The following is a 14897-nucleotide window of genomic DNA, read 5'->3' on the forward strand; positions in this document are numbered from 1 at the left end:
TAATGTGTGAGTCGTCGAACCGTTGTGTCAATAATTTGAGAATGATTACCTCATGATGGTAGTACAGAGTAGTGCCTAGTCCTAGCTATGTACATGCTCCCCCCCTTGTCCTACTCCCAGTGTCCTACACGGCTACAGCGTGGCTTAGCGCTGCGGCTCTTTCCCATGGAATGGAGTACCAGTACTGTACGTTGCATGGGAGTGGGAGGGCCTCATTCATGTAGCCGTGCAGGGGGGCAGTTGGGACTCTCTGCTGGGAGCAGCGGCCGCGCGAGGAGGGGGGAAAGACGGTCAGAGGCTGCACTGTTCACGGCGGCTCTCCGCTGAGGTGACCCATCATCCTCGCCTCGCTTTCCTCCCTTGTTTTTCTCTCTCGTCGTCGTCTCCCTCTTGGTGCCGTCGAGTGCAGTGGTCGTCTGCAGTGCCATGGCAGCAGCAATCTCGCTGCTCCTTCCCCATGCAATGCAGAGCTCAGCTTCATCTCTCCAGTACGTGCAGTCCCTCCTCCCTCTCCCTTGGTCTGCGGCAGGCAGCGCCTCTTGATTGCTGTGATCATTTACTCTCTCTCTCTCTCTCTCTCTCTCTCTCATGCAGATGCAGCGGTCGTCTCTCTCTCTCACTCGCTCTGTGTATTGTTGAGTATGACAGACAGCAACGACGTACGGCTACAGCTGAAGCCGGCACCCAAAAGGAGATGGACTGATGGAGGAGGACCGTGCTGGGGTCAACACAGATTCAACGCTCCCTGTATACGACACGACGTACTCGTAGGCCGTAGCCCATTCATCAATTTGATGGACACGAGCAGTTGGCATTTACAAATACTGTACGTGACGAAGCATCATGCACTGTCTCAAAACGCATCTAGCTTTCCGCTGCTGTCTCCTCTTGTTTGTCATGAGGCTCCAAGATCACCATTATATTACTGCCGGCCGTTCAGAACAAACTGAAGAATGCCCATTGCATGCTGCCACAGCTGGGATATAAATGTCCGATCCGATCAGATCAGTTAACCTCTTGTACCGTATCTATGTATTGCATCATATCATGTCGTACTGGAAAACACTCTGGACTTGATCTTAGGATTAGTATCTTTATGTGTGTGTACGCTGCATGCCAGCTGATATATATCATCAGTGTATGTGTGTGATCGTCTGATGCCACTCCTAGCACGCAGCGCTGTCAGCAGCCTCTCTCGCTCTTCCAGTCCCAGTGCTGCGTTTCGTCCGGTCCGGACGGTCAGCGGCGGAAGACGACGGAATGGTGCATGGCGCGGTCTTCCTCGCTGTCGCTTGTCAAGTGTAGCATTCGGTCGTGTACGTACTGCACGCCACCACGGAAGTCTCGCCGCTGCTCCTGACATGGATCGGATACTACTCTTCTCTTGCACGCCAAGACCACTTTACGTTTTTAGAAGTAACTGTGATTCCCTAGAAGAAAAAAAACAAGAAGAGCTCTCTTCATTATAGGGGATGTTTGGACTAAACGGTTTGACAAATTTATTAAGTACAATTAATCTATGATTAACAAATATTTACTGTAGCACAACACGAGTGAATCATAGACTAATTAGGTTTAATATGTTTGTCTTATCATTTAGTTCTCATATATGTAATTAGTTTTATAATTAAATTATATTTAATACTTATAATTAGCATCTAATCATTCGATGTGATAGAGACTACAATTTAGACAGGAGAACCGAACCAGGTCGTAGTCTCGTATAGTACAACCTCCCTAAACAAGACCCACACAACTTATATTTGTTTTACGTGCATCTTATATTTGTTTTGTGTTCTCTAGTTTAACTGACCCACACAACTTACACCTTGTTTGGATATAGATATTGAAACCTCGAATAATTGACATTTGGAATTACAAATTCAATACCTTTGCATTAGACTATAACTAGAAGTGGGGTTTCCCGATGCAAAGCCTCACCATCTCTGTATTGTGTGAGATTGGGTCTCTGTCGACCTAATAAGTGTCTTCCTTGTCAGCTTTCTCTTCACTATGTGACGTGTGATCACCGATGTCGCCCACTAGCCTCGGACAATTCCTACCCACTCACGTCATCCCAACCCTCAAAGACTCTCGATGCCCCTAAAAGCCTGATGTTTGGTTTTGGTAATTAAGAAAAATGGTAAACTAATCTTTTGCTTAGTGTTGATTAAGCCATGTGAAGTCCACGTCAAGGGTTGAGTAAGGTGGTATTCATGGTGGAGATGGTGTTGACCACAAGTTGATCAAATGATCAATAGTAGAGAAGAAGACGAAAGGAACAAGTCAGAAGTAAAAGGTATATGTTAGGGCTTTGCTTTTGTCGCCCGAGACATAATAGTGTGTGTGTGTCAGGTTTAGAATAGATAATTGTACTACTAAGAGGGAAAATTTAAAGCAAACACAATTATCTAGTGCCACTATGTGTTGATTTACATGCCTATGCATTAGACCTAGTGACGTGGAGAGCTGCAAGCAAAAAATGTTTTTAAAACACTTAAAAATGCTAACTCGATGCTTAGATGTTTGACAAAACATTTGAGCATTGGGACGCTTGCAAAGAGGAAGATGAAATGCACTCGATGATGTTGTTAACCACTCACTGGAGTACCCCGATGTTGCACCGAAGGTGCCATCAGAGTGCTCTCATACTGTGTTGACATATAGTTCAGTTTTTAGGATGACACCTTGCATTCCAATGCATCACTAGAACCATTAGAGTTCTGCATGTTGACATCTGGTGCCGACCACATTAGAATGTGGAGAAATTCAAAGTGCCAGTCGGATCCCACAAGTACACCCATCAGAGTGTACTCCGAAAGGTGAGTCAAGAGAGCATTTAAGCTAATGATCTAGGTGGTATCCTTGATTGGACCTATTGGGGACGTGCCTTTGCCGAAGGTCCTCAAACTGATGAATTCTAGTTATTACCAAGTTTGTTTTAGGGTCAATAATGTAAGCTTCGTCTAGGAGACCTTCATGACCTGAAGAAATAAGTAATAGCTTCATCATCAAGAAGGAGGTAACAACTTCGTCATCAGGGCTTGAACGAAGTGTTCCGAAAGAACTGAATGTAGCCCTTGGCATCACAAAAGTGAAGGGGGACTGAGGAGACTTGCACAACATATTTGCAGGGAAAATATAATAATGCCCCATTAGGTTATGTAGATCATGTGTATAGGGCTTAAGGATACAAATGTAATTTTATACAAAGTTGTACGTCGTCTCGCTCCTATAAATAGGGGTACTGAAAGGGAAATGTGACCTTGGACCATTTCTATAATTGTTTTGGTGATTGAATACCCAACACATTGATTTGAGTTCATATGTGCTAACTAAGTGAGAAGTGCAAATCAAAGAGAAAGGTATGTCTCTGGACTTAGTTAATTGTTTTTTGTTACTAACATGTTTATCTAAGTGCTAGAGACATGACCAAGAAAACAGATCAGGATGGAAGAGAGAATGGCTAAGTCAGCCAAACCAGCACCAGCCTGTGGCGCACCGGACTGTCTGGTGGTGCACTGGACAGTGTCCGGTGCCCAGGCTGGCTCGGTGGCGAACTGGCCGCTCTTGGGAATTTGCGCGGCGACCTGGCTATAAATCACCGGACTGTTCGGTGAGTCATCGGCGCCCGCGCCTAAGTCTTCAGCGACGAACTCATCGTTCTCGGGAAAAGTCGAAGGCGTCGCGGCTAAAATTCACCGGACTGTCCGGTGGTGCACCGGACTGTCCGGTGAGCCAACGACGCTCGCGGCCAACGGTCGCCTGTGCGATCAACGAGCGACACGTGGATTAGCCAACAGTCGGATGATCGCACCAGACTGTCCGGTGTGCACCAGACAGTGTCCGGTGTGCCAACAGATCCGAAGATCCAACGGTCGGCTTTGCCAGAAAAGGAAAGAGATCGCGCACCGGACTGTCCGGTGCACCACTCGACAGAAGGCAAGAATTTCCTTCCAAGTTGATCTCCAACGGCTCCTAGCTGCCTTGGGGTTATAAAAAGGACCCCTAGGTGCATAGAGCAGAACACCAAGCTTGCAAGAAACATTCTAAGACGCATAGACTCTGCAATCACGCAATCAGATCATCGTTCTTGAGATTTGAGCATCGTTTGAGTTGTAAACTCCCTACGCCGTGTTCGTGTGCTCACTTCTTCACTTGTGTGCGTGTATTTGCTGCGATTCGAGTCTTGTGTGCGTTGCTTTCCCTTCCTTACTCTAGTGCATCTTTGTGATCTATATTGTAAGGGCGAGAGGCTCCAACTTGTGGAGATTCCTCGCAAATGGGAGAAGAACACTAAACAAAAAGACTGTGGTATTCAAGTTGATCATTGAAAGGGAAATAGGGTTAACCTTTTTCCAGTATTGATTTTGGTGGTTGAATGCCCAACACAAATATTGGACTAACTAGTTTGCTCTAGATTATATGTTCTACAGGTGCATAAAGGTTTAACACAAACCAATAAAAGATTGAAGATAGGGTTCAAACACAAAGGAGCAAAGAAACCGAGTGTGCCTTGGTCTGGCGCACCGGACTGTCCGGTGTGCCACCGGACAGTGTCCGATGCACCAGGATCGCACAGTCTCAAACTTGCCACTCTCGGCTTTTTCAGGGCGCGCTCCGCTATAATTCACCGGACTGTCCGGTGTGCCACCGGACTGTCCGGTGTGACAGCAGAGCAACGGCTACTTCGTGCAACGGTCGCCTGCAAAAGATGAGGATCAGAGCTACAGTGAAGAACAGTGCGCGCAGAGTCAGAGCCACCCGTCAGAGGCGCACCGGACACTGAACAGTGCCTGTTCGGTGCCACTAGAGGACAAAGCCTCCAACGGTCAGAAGCTCCCGAACCCTAACGATTGGGTGACGTGACAGGCGCACCAGACTGTCCGGTGCGCCCATCGACAATAGCCTGCCCCAACGGTTGTTTGGTGGTTGAGGGCTATAAATACCCCAACTACCACATCTCCAACCATCCAAGCATTCCACACATTGCATTCAATACAAGAGCAATAGACTTCACTCCAAGACACAAATCAAAGCGATCGATCCACTCAAAGTGCCAAATTCAATTCTATCACATTAGGACTTGTGAGAGGATCACTTGTGTTTCTTGTTGCTCTTATTTGCTTGGTTGGATTTCTTTTCCTTGTTACTCTCAAGTGCTTTGTAAGCAAGGCAAGAGACACCAATTGTGTGGTGGTCCTTGCGGGGTCTAAGTGACCCATGAGAAGTAAAGAAGAAAGCTCACTCGGTCTAAGTGACCGTTTGAGAGAGGGGAAGGGTTGAAAGAGACCCGGTCTTTATGACCACCTCAACAGGGACTAGGTTCTTTAGAACCGAACCTCGGTAAAACAAATCACCATGTTCATCCGCTTTATTTCTTGGTTGATTTGTTTTCCCCTCTCTTTCAGACTTGAATTCATTTCTAAAGCTAACCCCGGCTTGTAGTGTGTGCTTAAGTTTATAACTTTCAGATTCCGCCTATTCACCCCCCTCTAGGTGACTTTCAATTGGTATCAGAACCCGGTGCTTCATTAGAGTCTAACAACTCAAAGTGATGTCGGAAGGATCCGCCAAGAGGGAGATGGAAACCGGCGAGAAGGCCACAAGCCATGGGAAGGCTCCATCAAGGGAGTCTGGCACCAAAGCCAAAGAGGGATCCCCTCTCCACGTTAAGTCGCATCGGAGTGGAGACAAGAAGAAGAAGATGAAGAAAGTGGTCTACTACAAGATCGACTCTTTGTCACCCTCCACATCCGGCTTCGACGCCGCGTCCATCACTTCTAAGCGCCATGAGCGCAAGAAGTATAGTAAGATGCCACTTCGTTATCCCCGTATTTCTAAGCGCACTCCTTTGCTTTCCGTTCCATTAGGCAAACCACCATATTTTGATGGTGAAGATTATTGTATGTGGAGTGATAAAATGAGTGTAACGCCCCGAATTTAAGAGTTGAATTTTTCTTTCTCCAGCACTCACCAAATTCGGGCGTTACCTTCCCTCTTTCTTTTTCTTCTCGCTATGCCTTGTTCTTTTTCAAATATTCTAGCGAGATTTAGCTCGAAACCTTGTGTGAGTAAACCCTAGAAATATTTTCTTTGGTTGTTGCATCATGCCGAGCCACGCATCAATTTCCCTTCTGTGTAATTGCTTGGTTTCCATAAAGTATGCACTTAGTAGAAGGTTATAGCTAAATAGAAAATAAGAAAAAACCCCAAACCCCCCTCTCTTGGGTCGGTTCCCCTGGCGCGGCCCAGCCGCGGCCTGCCCTTCCCCCTCCCCCTCCCCCTTCTCCCCCTCTCTCGTCTTGGGCCGACTTGGCGCCCCCGCGGCCCAGCCGAACCCCCCCCCACGCGCGCGCGACCTCCTTTCCCTCCCCCTCCCCCTTTCTTTTCCCCTCGCGCGGCCTGCTGGCTTTTCCTTGGCGCGGCTCGGCTCCCGCGCCCGGCCCCTTCCTTCCCCCCGTTTTCGGCCTGCTGCGTGGCCCAGCCGCCAGCGCCCGACTCGTGGCGCGCTCGCCCGGTCGGTGCGGGAGGGCGGTTGCCTAGCCGCCGCCACCCCCTAGTGGGGCCCACATGTAGGTCTCAAGGAAATCGCCCCCTGTTCACTTCTCTCCCCCACGACGCGCGTTTCTTCCTCCCCGCGCAGTTCGCTCACCCGACGCCCTCTCTCTCTCCTCCCATCGCCCAGCCGCGGAAAGAACCGCCGCCTCTGTGCCTGTTCGAGCCATCGTCGCCCCCCCCCCCCCCGAGGTGAGCTCGCCCCGCCTCCCCTTTCTCGTCCCTTTCCTCCCCTGCTCGGCGCGGCGCGGCACCCGTCCACCATGACCAGGGCTCGGCCTGGCGTGCCCGCGGCGCGCGGCCTGGCCCCTCGGCGCGGCCATGGCACGCGCGCCCCGTCCTGGCGCGGCGGCCCTTGCCCTGGCGCGGTGCGGCCCCCTGGTGAGCGCGACCTCCCCTGCCCCAGCTCGCCCTGGCGCGGTGCCGGCCGGCGCGGCCCGGCGTGGATCGCTCGACACGCAGCCTGGCACGACCATGGCGTGTGGCTGGCGCGCGGCGCGGCCCCTGGCGTGGCGCGCCCGTGGCACCTGCTGCGCGGCGCAGCCCTGGCGTGGCGTGCCCGCGGCCCCTGCTGCCTAGCGCGGCCTGGCGTGCTGTGCGCGGCGCGCGTCCGTGCGCGCAGCTCGGCCCGGCGCAGCCCCAGCCCGACGTGGTCCGGCCCCTGCTCAGCGTGGCTCACAGCCAACGCCCCCGGCGCATCCAGGGCGCGCGACTAGCGTGGCAACTCACTCGCTCGCCTGTGCGGCGCATAACGTCACACGCGTTCACTTTCATTTGTGTAAAAATTGTCGCATGGCGATACTCCTCATCATTTAAAAATGCTAGTACTAATTGAACTGTGTCAGGAAGCAACATGTTAACTAAGCGTGGAATTAATTGTGATTAGATGATAACTTTATTTGCACCTACATTAAATATCAGTTAGTATAACTGCATGAAATTAAGTGGTTAAGTTCATTCTTTCACTTAGCATGAGTATAATGAGTTGTCAATCGTAATAATGGTTATGTTATTCTTGCTACTCGTACGGTCTTAAGCGCTAGCCATATGTCGGGTGTATGACTATTAGATTCATCTCTTTGTATGGTGTACTGTTTACTTTCTGATTTGAGATGTGAATGTATGTTTGTGCTCGCATAGATAACGGTCTGGTTGGGGAGTCCGAAGAACTCGCAGGAGAAGACCCTGAGCAGCAGCTGGTTGGTGGAGGCAAGTGTCCCTTGACCCACTTATGTCATATACATTCCTTAATTCACTTTCCGCATTTACACAGTTTATACCTAAGGATTGACTAGCTTTTGTTATCTATGTCCTTGTTTACCTATTTGGGTTGGATTATTATGGTTTAGCTTTATGCTAGTGCTTAACATTAATCAATGAACATGATGAGATTTATCTATGATACGATGTTTTCCTTCTTACTTATGATGATATACTTGTGGCATTTAAGGAGACTCGAGCGGTTTCTCGAGTACCTCTCCGTAAGGACCTGTTCGTTGGATGACTGCCCGGGAAAACAGTGCAACCATGAGGGTGGAATGGGACGCCCTTAGCTGAATAATTAGAGTAACCGGGGTGTAGTTCGCTTCATCGTCGTGCCGTTAATGGGGCTCGGTGTATGCGGCTCGCTCTGCCAAGGTTGGTTCGCCCCTTGGGGAGGAGTGCGGTGCATTTAGGAAACCTAATGGGCGGCTACAACTCTGGGGAATCTTTGTAAAGGCTACGTAGTGATACCCTGCTGGGTCACCTTGGTAGTGATCAATGGAGAGTCATGATCTCCGGTCAGAAAGGGAATCATGACTTGTGGGTAAAGTGTGCAACCTCTGCAGAGTGTTATGAAAACTGATATATCAGCCGTGCTCGCGGTTATGAGCGGCCAAGGGAGCTCCATTGATTAGAGATACTTGACCAAAGATGTTCAGATTATAGGTGGTAGGGCTGGGCAAAAAACCCGAAACCCGAAACCCGAACCCGGAATACCCGAACCCGAACCCGAAATACCCAAAACCCGAATTTTGTTCGGGAATTTCGGGTAGCAACTTGCAAAACCCGAATTTATTTCGGGTAATTCGGGTATCACAATCGGGTACCCGAAATACCCGAATTACCCGAACTTTCATGTGTCATGTACTCATGTCATGCTTAATTATTAATTTGTACATTTATAATTACGTGTAAGTGTGCATAACTTGTGATTGTAGATTGCTTGTGTTTTATATGTCCATGTATATCATTATTCAAACTATATTTTTATACTAATTTAATAGGGCGTATGTGTTTTTATGAAGCCAACACAATAGTTCGGGTAGTTCGGGAATACCCGAACCCGAACCCGAAATTTCGGGTACCCGAATTTTCGGGTATTGCAAAACCCGTTGTAATTTCGGGTATCGATTCTCAAAACCCGAAATTTTAAAAACCCGAATTACCCGACCCGAAATTTTCGGGTAACCCGAACGCCCACCCCTAATAGGTGGTGATGAGAATGATGGTTTTGGTATTGGCTTTGGAAATGGTAAGTGGTATTCTTTCTATTTGGAAAGGGTACGTTTGGGTTAACAACGTGAGTTAATACTAAAACTTGGCTCTCTCTACTAGTAATAATAATCTGACCAACTAAAAGCAACTGCTTGACTAACTCCCACATAAAGCTACTCCACTACAGCCAAACAAGACATTTGCTGAGTATGTTGATGTGTACTCACCCTTGCTCTACACACCAAACCCCCCTCCCCAGGTTGTCCGCGTTGCAACCACTGCTCGGGAGAAGATGAAGCCATGGAGGAAGACTTCCAGGAGTTCCAAGATTACGACGAGTTTTAGGCGTGGGTTAGCAGCAACCCCTAGTCGGCTGCCTGTGAAGGCCGCATGTATCTACGTTTCGTTTTTGCACTTTGATTATTGTTAAAGACTACGTGGATGTCTCAAACTTATGATGTAATTGACTATTATTTCCCTTTTATGTTATTATTTGAGCACTGTGTGATGATGCCCAGTTATGTAACTGCTGTGTATGTGAATTGCTGATCCTGGCACGTACATGGTTCACATTCGGTTTACCTTCCAAAACCGGGTGTGACAATCAGGCATCACCTAACCTCACTCCACGCAAGCATATGGGACATTGTTGAATTTGGAGTGCAGGTACCTACCATAGGGGACGAAGGCTACGACTCGGACGAGGTCGCCCAAATACGGTACTTTAACTCCCAAGCCACTACTATACTCCTCGCCTCTCTATGTCGAGAGGAGTTGTCGGCGTTTCGAGACCGGGGGTCCCTCAGGCCGACGAGTGAGTGCCGCGTGCCCCAGCCCAGATGGGTCGAGCGTGTGGGCGAGCACAAAGGCGGGAGAGAGCGAGGCGGCCGGAGTCCGGCGTGAGAGATGTGGGAATCCCGCGGCCTTCGTGTTCGTCCCGCGCCCAGGTCGGGTGCGCTTGCAGTAGGGGGTTACAAGCGTCCACGCGGGAGAGGGAAGCGAGCGGCCCCAAGAGAGCGCCTGTCCCGTCCTCGTCCCCGCGCGGCCAACCTTCTCTAGGAGGGCCCTGGTCCTTCCTTTTATTGGCGTAAGGAGAGGATCCAGGTGTACAATGGGGGTGTAGCAGAGTGCTACGTGTCTAGCGGGGGAGAGCTGTCGCCCTAAGTACATGCCAATGTGGCAGCCGGAGAGATCTTGGCACCCTGCTGGTGTGATGTCGTGGCCGTCGGAGGAGCGACGGTGTCTGGCGGAGGGACAGCTGTTGGAGCGGTCGAGTCCTTGCTGACGTCCACCTGCTTCCGTAAGAGAGCTGGGAGCCGCCGTCGTCACAGAGCGTGCGGGGCGCCATCATTGCCTATCTGGTGGAGCTGGCCAGATGGGACACCGGTCTTGTTCCCTGCGGCCCGAGTCAGCTTGGGGTAGGGTGATGATGCGCTTCCCGTTGACGTGGCTGGCCTGCGTCCTAGGCTGGGCGATGTGGAGGCTCCTCCGAAGCCGAGGTCGAGTCTGTCTTCCATGGTCGAGGCCGAGTCCGAGCCCCTGGGTTGGGCGAGGCGGAGGTCGTCGGCAGAGGCCAGGGCGGAGTCCGAGCCCTGGGGTCGGGCGGAGCGAAGTTCGTCGTCTTCTGGGGCTGAGCCCGAGTCCGAGCCCTGGGTCGGGCGGAGCAGAGTTCGCCGTCTTCCGGGTCTTAGCCCGAGTCCGAGCCCTGGGTCGGGCGGAGCGGAGTTCGCCGTCTTCTGGGTCTTAGCCCGAGTCCGAGCCCTGGGTCGGGCGGAGCGGAGTTCGCCGTCTTCCGGGACTTAGCCCGAGTCCGAGCCCTAGGTCGGGCGGAGCGGAGTTCGCCGTCTTCCGGGACTTAGCCCGAGTCCGAGCCCTGGGTCGGGCGGAGCGGAGCTTCCTATGGTGCCTTCGGCAGGGCCTGACTGCCTGTCAGTCTCACTCTGTCGAGTGGCACTGTAGTCGGAGTGGCGCAGGCGGCGCTGTCCTTCTGTCAGACCGGTCAGTGGAGCAGCGAAGTGACGGCGGTCACTTCGGCTCTGCCGGAGGGCGCGCGTCAGGATAAAGATATCAGACCACCTTTGCATTAAATGCTCCTGCGATTCGGTCGGTCGGTGCGGCGATTTAGTCAGGGTTGCTTCTTAGCGAAGGCAGGGCCTCGGGCGAGCCGGAGATGTGTCTGCCGTTGGAGGGGTGCCTCGGGCGAGACGGAAACCCTCTGGGGTCGGCTGCCCTTGTCCGAGGCTAGGCTCGGGTGAGGCGTGATCGAGTCGCACCCATCAGGCCTTTGCAGCTTTATGCTGATGGGGGTTACCAGCTGAGAATTAGGAGTCTTGAGGGTACCCCTAATTATGGTCCCCGACAGTAGCCCCCGAGCCTCGAAGGGAGTGTTAACACTCGCTTGGAGGCTTTTGTCGCACTTTTTTGCAAGGGGACCAGCCTTTCTCGGTTGCATTTTGTTCCGGTGGGTGCGCGCGAGCGCACCCGCCGGGTGTAGCCCCCGAGGCCTCAGAGGAGTGGTTTCACTCCTTCGAGGTCTTAATGCCTTGCGTAACGCTTCGGCTGGTCTGGTTGTTCCCTCATGCGAACTGGCCGTAGCTCGGGTGTACGGTCGGGGCCCAAGTTCTCGGGCTGGTATGTTGACGCTGTCAACGGTTTGGCCGGAGCCGGGTTTGCGAGAGCAGCCCCCGAGCCTCTGCACAGGGCAAGAGGGCGATCAGGGACAGACTCGGCTTTTTTACATACGCCCCTACGTCGCCTTTCCGCAAGGAGGAGGGGGGGAAAGCGCCATGTTACCCTCGATGGGCACCGAACATGGTGTCTCCGGTGAGCTGCAAGCGGGTAATCCGAGTGGACGTCCGTGCCCCGTTCGTTAGGGGTCGGCTAGGGGCCCAGAGGCACGCCCAAAAGTACCTGCGGGTGATCTGCCGGACCCGGTCCCCTGGCGACGGGGTCCGAGGGCTCGATGCCTCCCTCCGATGGGATTCCGTTACAAGATCGCTCCCGCTGGTCTCGGAAATGTCCTAGGGTACCTCGGGAGCGCAGCCCGAGCCTCGGTTATGTATCGAACGTACCCCTGGTCATCCCTCGCTCGGTGTCTGAGGCGACTGTGAACCCTTCGGGGGCCAGCCTTCGAACCCCTGATCAGTAATGGGCGCGGAGCCCGGGTAGCCTGAGGCGGCCGTGGAACCCTTCGGGGGGCCGGCCTTTGAACCTCTGACCAGTAGTGGGTGTAGGGCCCACGCGATCTGAGGCGGCTGTTGAACCCTTCGGGGGGCCAGCCTTCGAACCTCTGATCAGTAAGGAGGCTCGGAGCCTGGTTCCTTCACGGGGAAGGATCCTTTTCGGGGTATCCCCCTTTCTCGGTCCCTGTTGCAAGAGATAGAGAAAGAGGAAAAAACGAAAAGGATACGGAATCGAAACGACGCGGCGTACCTTTTTTGGCGCGGTTATTTCGGCGAAGGCGAAGCGTCGCCCGCTTCTCCTGCTAGAAGCGCCGCCTGTCCTGCCGCGGAGTTAATGCGACGGGGCGAGTGGTTGGCGGGGCGGCCGTTGCGCGTGCGCGAGCCGCTCGAGGAACGGATCACGGGTGCGTCGTCTTCACGCCGTGAGAGGGGGTTCTCTTGCTGCCCCCGGATGGGATGTGAGCCTGGCTGACGACGTGACCGCTGCTCCTGCCCGCCTGCCACCGCCATTACTGCCGGCCCACTTTTGGCCGCGTTTGACCGCCGCGTCAGGCTGGCGCCGCTGGGTCGTGCGCTGGGTCGCCTCGAGTCGTGGTACTGGTTCCGCAATCGAGGAGGCGCGGTGGTGGCGCAAGTGGCGGTGCAGTTGCTTGCATGCAGCATCCGGCATGCCGGTTGCGTGACGCGTGGGCCTGGGCCTCCGCGCTGGCGTATCGGGGGTCGGAGAAGCGCGTCCACTTGGCGCGGTTGCATGCCGCCTGCATGGCTGCCCGCCTCTTTCGCCCGTTGGTTTGGGCAAAAGTGGAGGGTCACTTGTAACCGCTGGGCAGTTGTGTGCACCACGCGCGGCGGTTTGGCTTCTTCTGCTCCGAGCCGGTTTGCATGACATGTGGGACCCAGCCCCCGCGCCGCAGGGGAGGACCTTGCAGCGTGTTGGAGAAGACTCAGCCCGTGACGGTTGGAGGCGCAAGCAGGGAGAGTGGCCTTTAAAAGGAGGGCGATCCCTTTCGGAAGGCGACCATGTCTTCTCCCTTCCTTATGCATCGCGTCTTTCCACCTTCCAAGCCCCCGGATGGGGGATGCCCGCCGTCTTTTCGCCTTATCGTTGGAGGAACGCAACTCCGTGGGAGTTGGTACCTTTCAGCCATCGTTCGGCTTCAAGGATTTTCATCATGCAGCCCGGCTGCACCCCTCCGCCGGCGGTCACCCAAGATGGTGACCTCCAGCTTGATGGTGGGGGAAAGCGAGCCGGGCTGCGGCCTTTGCCCCTCCCTCAGCCTCAAGGATTTTCATCACCAAGGCTGGGGAGGGGAGTGTGCCGAGTTGGGGTCGGCCCCTGCGTGGGCGGCGGCCCGCTCCTTCACTCAGTGATCGGAGGGAAGGGCGATCGTCGTCCGTGGCGCCGGCAGCTGCACCGTGCCTGGCTCTCGGACGCGAGTGGCTTCGGAGCCGCTCGCAGCGCCGGCGTCTGCCACGATAGCTTGAAGAGGTTCTTCCGCCGGCGCTGATAGCCAAGGCCTGCCACGGACCGACCTCCAACTCTACGGCGTTCTGCCCATCCTTGCCTCACGAGTTTGGGCATGGACGGGGGCCTCCTGGCAGCAGCATTCGCCCTGAGGTCAGTGCTGCCGCTGTTCGGCCCCCCGGGGCAGAAGTCGTCGTCGTCGCCGCTGCTGGAGCAGGTGACGGCGCGCCGTTCGTCGGTCTTCTGTTGCTCCGCAGGCCCACCCCAATCGAGTGGGGTTGTTCGTACCTGCAGAGGGGGAACCGGAGTTCCGTTTGTAATGGCACTTCGAATGCCAGTGTTTTGTTCATTATGGCTTTCGGGGCCTGAACATGTATGTAATTTTGGCACGGAGCCGTGTTTTTTCCTCATTTTCGAGCACTAAGACTCGCCTGTTAATTATCTGAACCGCTTCACCAAGCATGAGTCGCCCCGTGTCAAGGTGACGAGTGAGGTATCCGTATCCCGGAGGCGTAGGAGTCCCTCGGCTCGGTCGGCCTTGTTGTCTGAGGCTCCTCTAGCTTAGTTAAAGGGACCCCTTGGCCGCTCTTCGACGAGCCGAGGCCAGGGGTAGCGGTATCAGCATGAACAGAGGCGGAGTTGGCTCGAAAATGAAACCTGGTTGGCCGGAGCCTAGCTGGGTTGTCCGTCAGCGGGACCGACGCCGGAGTCGATCAGCCGAGGCCTCGGGTCGGGCTAGCGCCCTTGGAAGATGGTCGGCCGAGGCCCCAGGGGTAACCGGCCGAGCCGCCTGCTCGGGACGGATTCCCGGAGAAGTCCCTGGCAGCGATTGCCCGGGCGTGATGATGACGTCGTCCTCCAGAGCGGAGATCCTCAGACCGCGTCGCCGTCCGAGGCTAGGTCGGATCTCGCCGAAGGTGTCGTCGATGCCGAGGGTGCTGCTGCCCCCTTCCAGCGCCAAGACCCGAGCCTGCAGGATCAGAGTGTCTTGTAGCGTGTGCCTTCTGCGGCCGCCGAGGCCAGAATACACACCCTCGCTGTGTTGTAAAGCTGCGTCTCCTTTCCTCTTGTTTCGAGTATCTGGACTTTTTTGTCGGTAACAGGGATGTTTGTGCGGGCGAGAGTTGCTTCTCGCGGAAGGTGACGAGTGAGGTATCTGTATCCCGGAGGCGTAGGAGTCCCTCGGCTCGGTCGGCCTTGCCGCTTACGCGCAC

General features: G+C 54.0%; 1 long non-coding RNA gene across 1 annotated transcript; it reads left to right on the forward strand.

The window, feature by feature from the left end:
* Window positions 1-241: 241 nt before the first annotated feature.
* On the forward strand, window positions 242-1148 carry LOC103641259 (uncharacterized). The gene is made up of 2 exons (XR_002265843.1): window positions 242-328; window positions 649-1148. It is a non-coding gene; the product is annotated as an uncharacterized lncRNA (long non-coding RNA).
* The last annotated feature ends 13749 nt before the right edge of the window (window positions 1149-14897 follow it).

This window comes from Zea mays, chromosome 10, assembly GCF_902167145.1.
Source record: "Zea mays cultivar B73 chromosome 10, Zm-B73-REFERENCE-NAM-5.0, whole genome shotgun sequence".
Lineage (NCBI taxonomy): Eukaryota > Viridiplantae > Streptophyta > Magnoliopsida > Poales > Poaceae > Zea > Zea mays.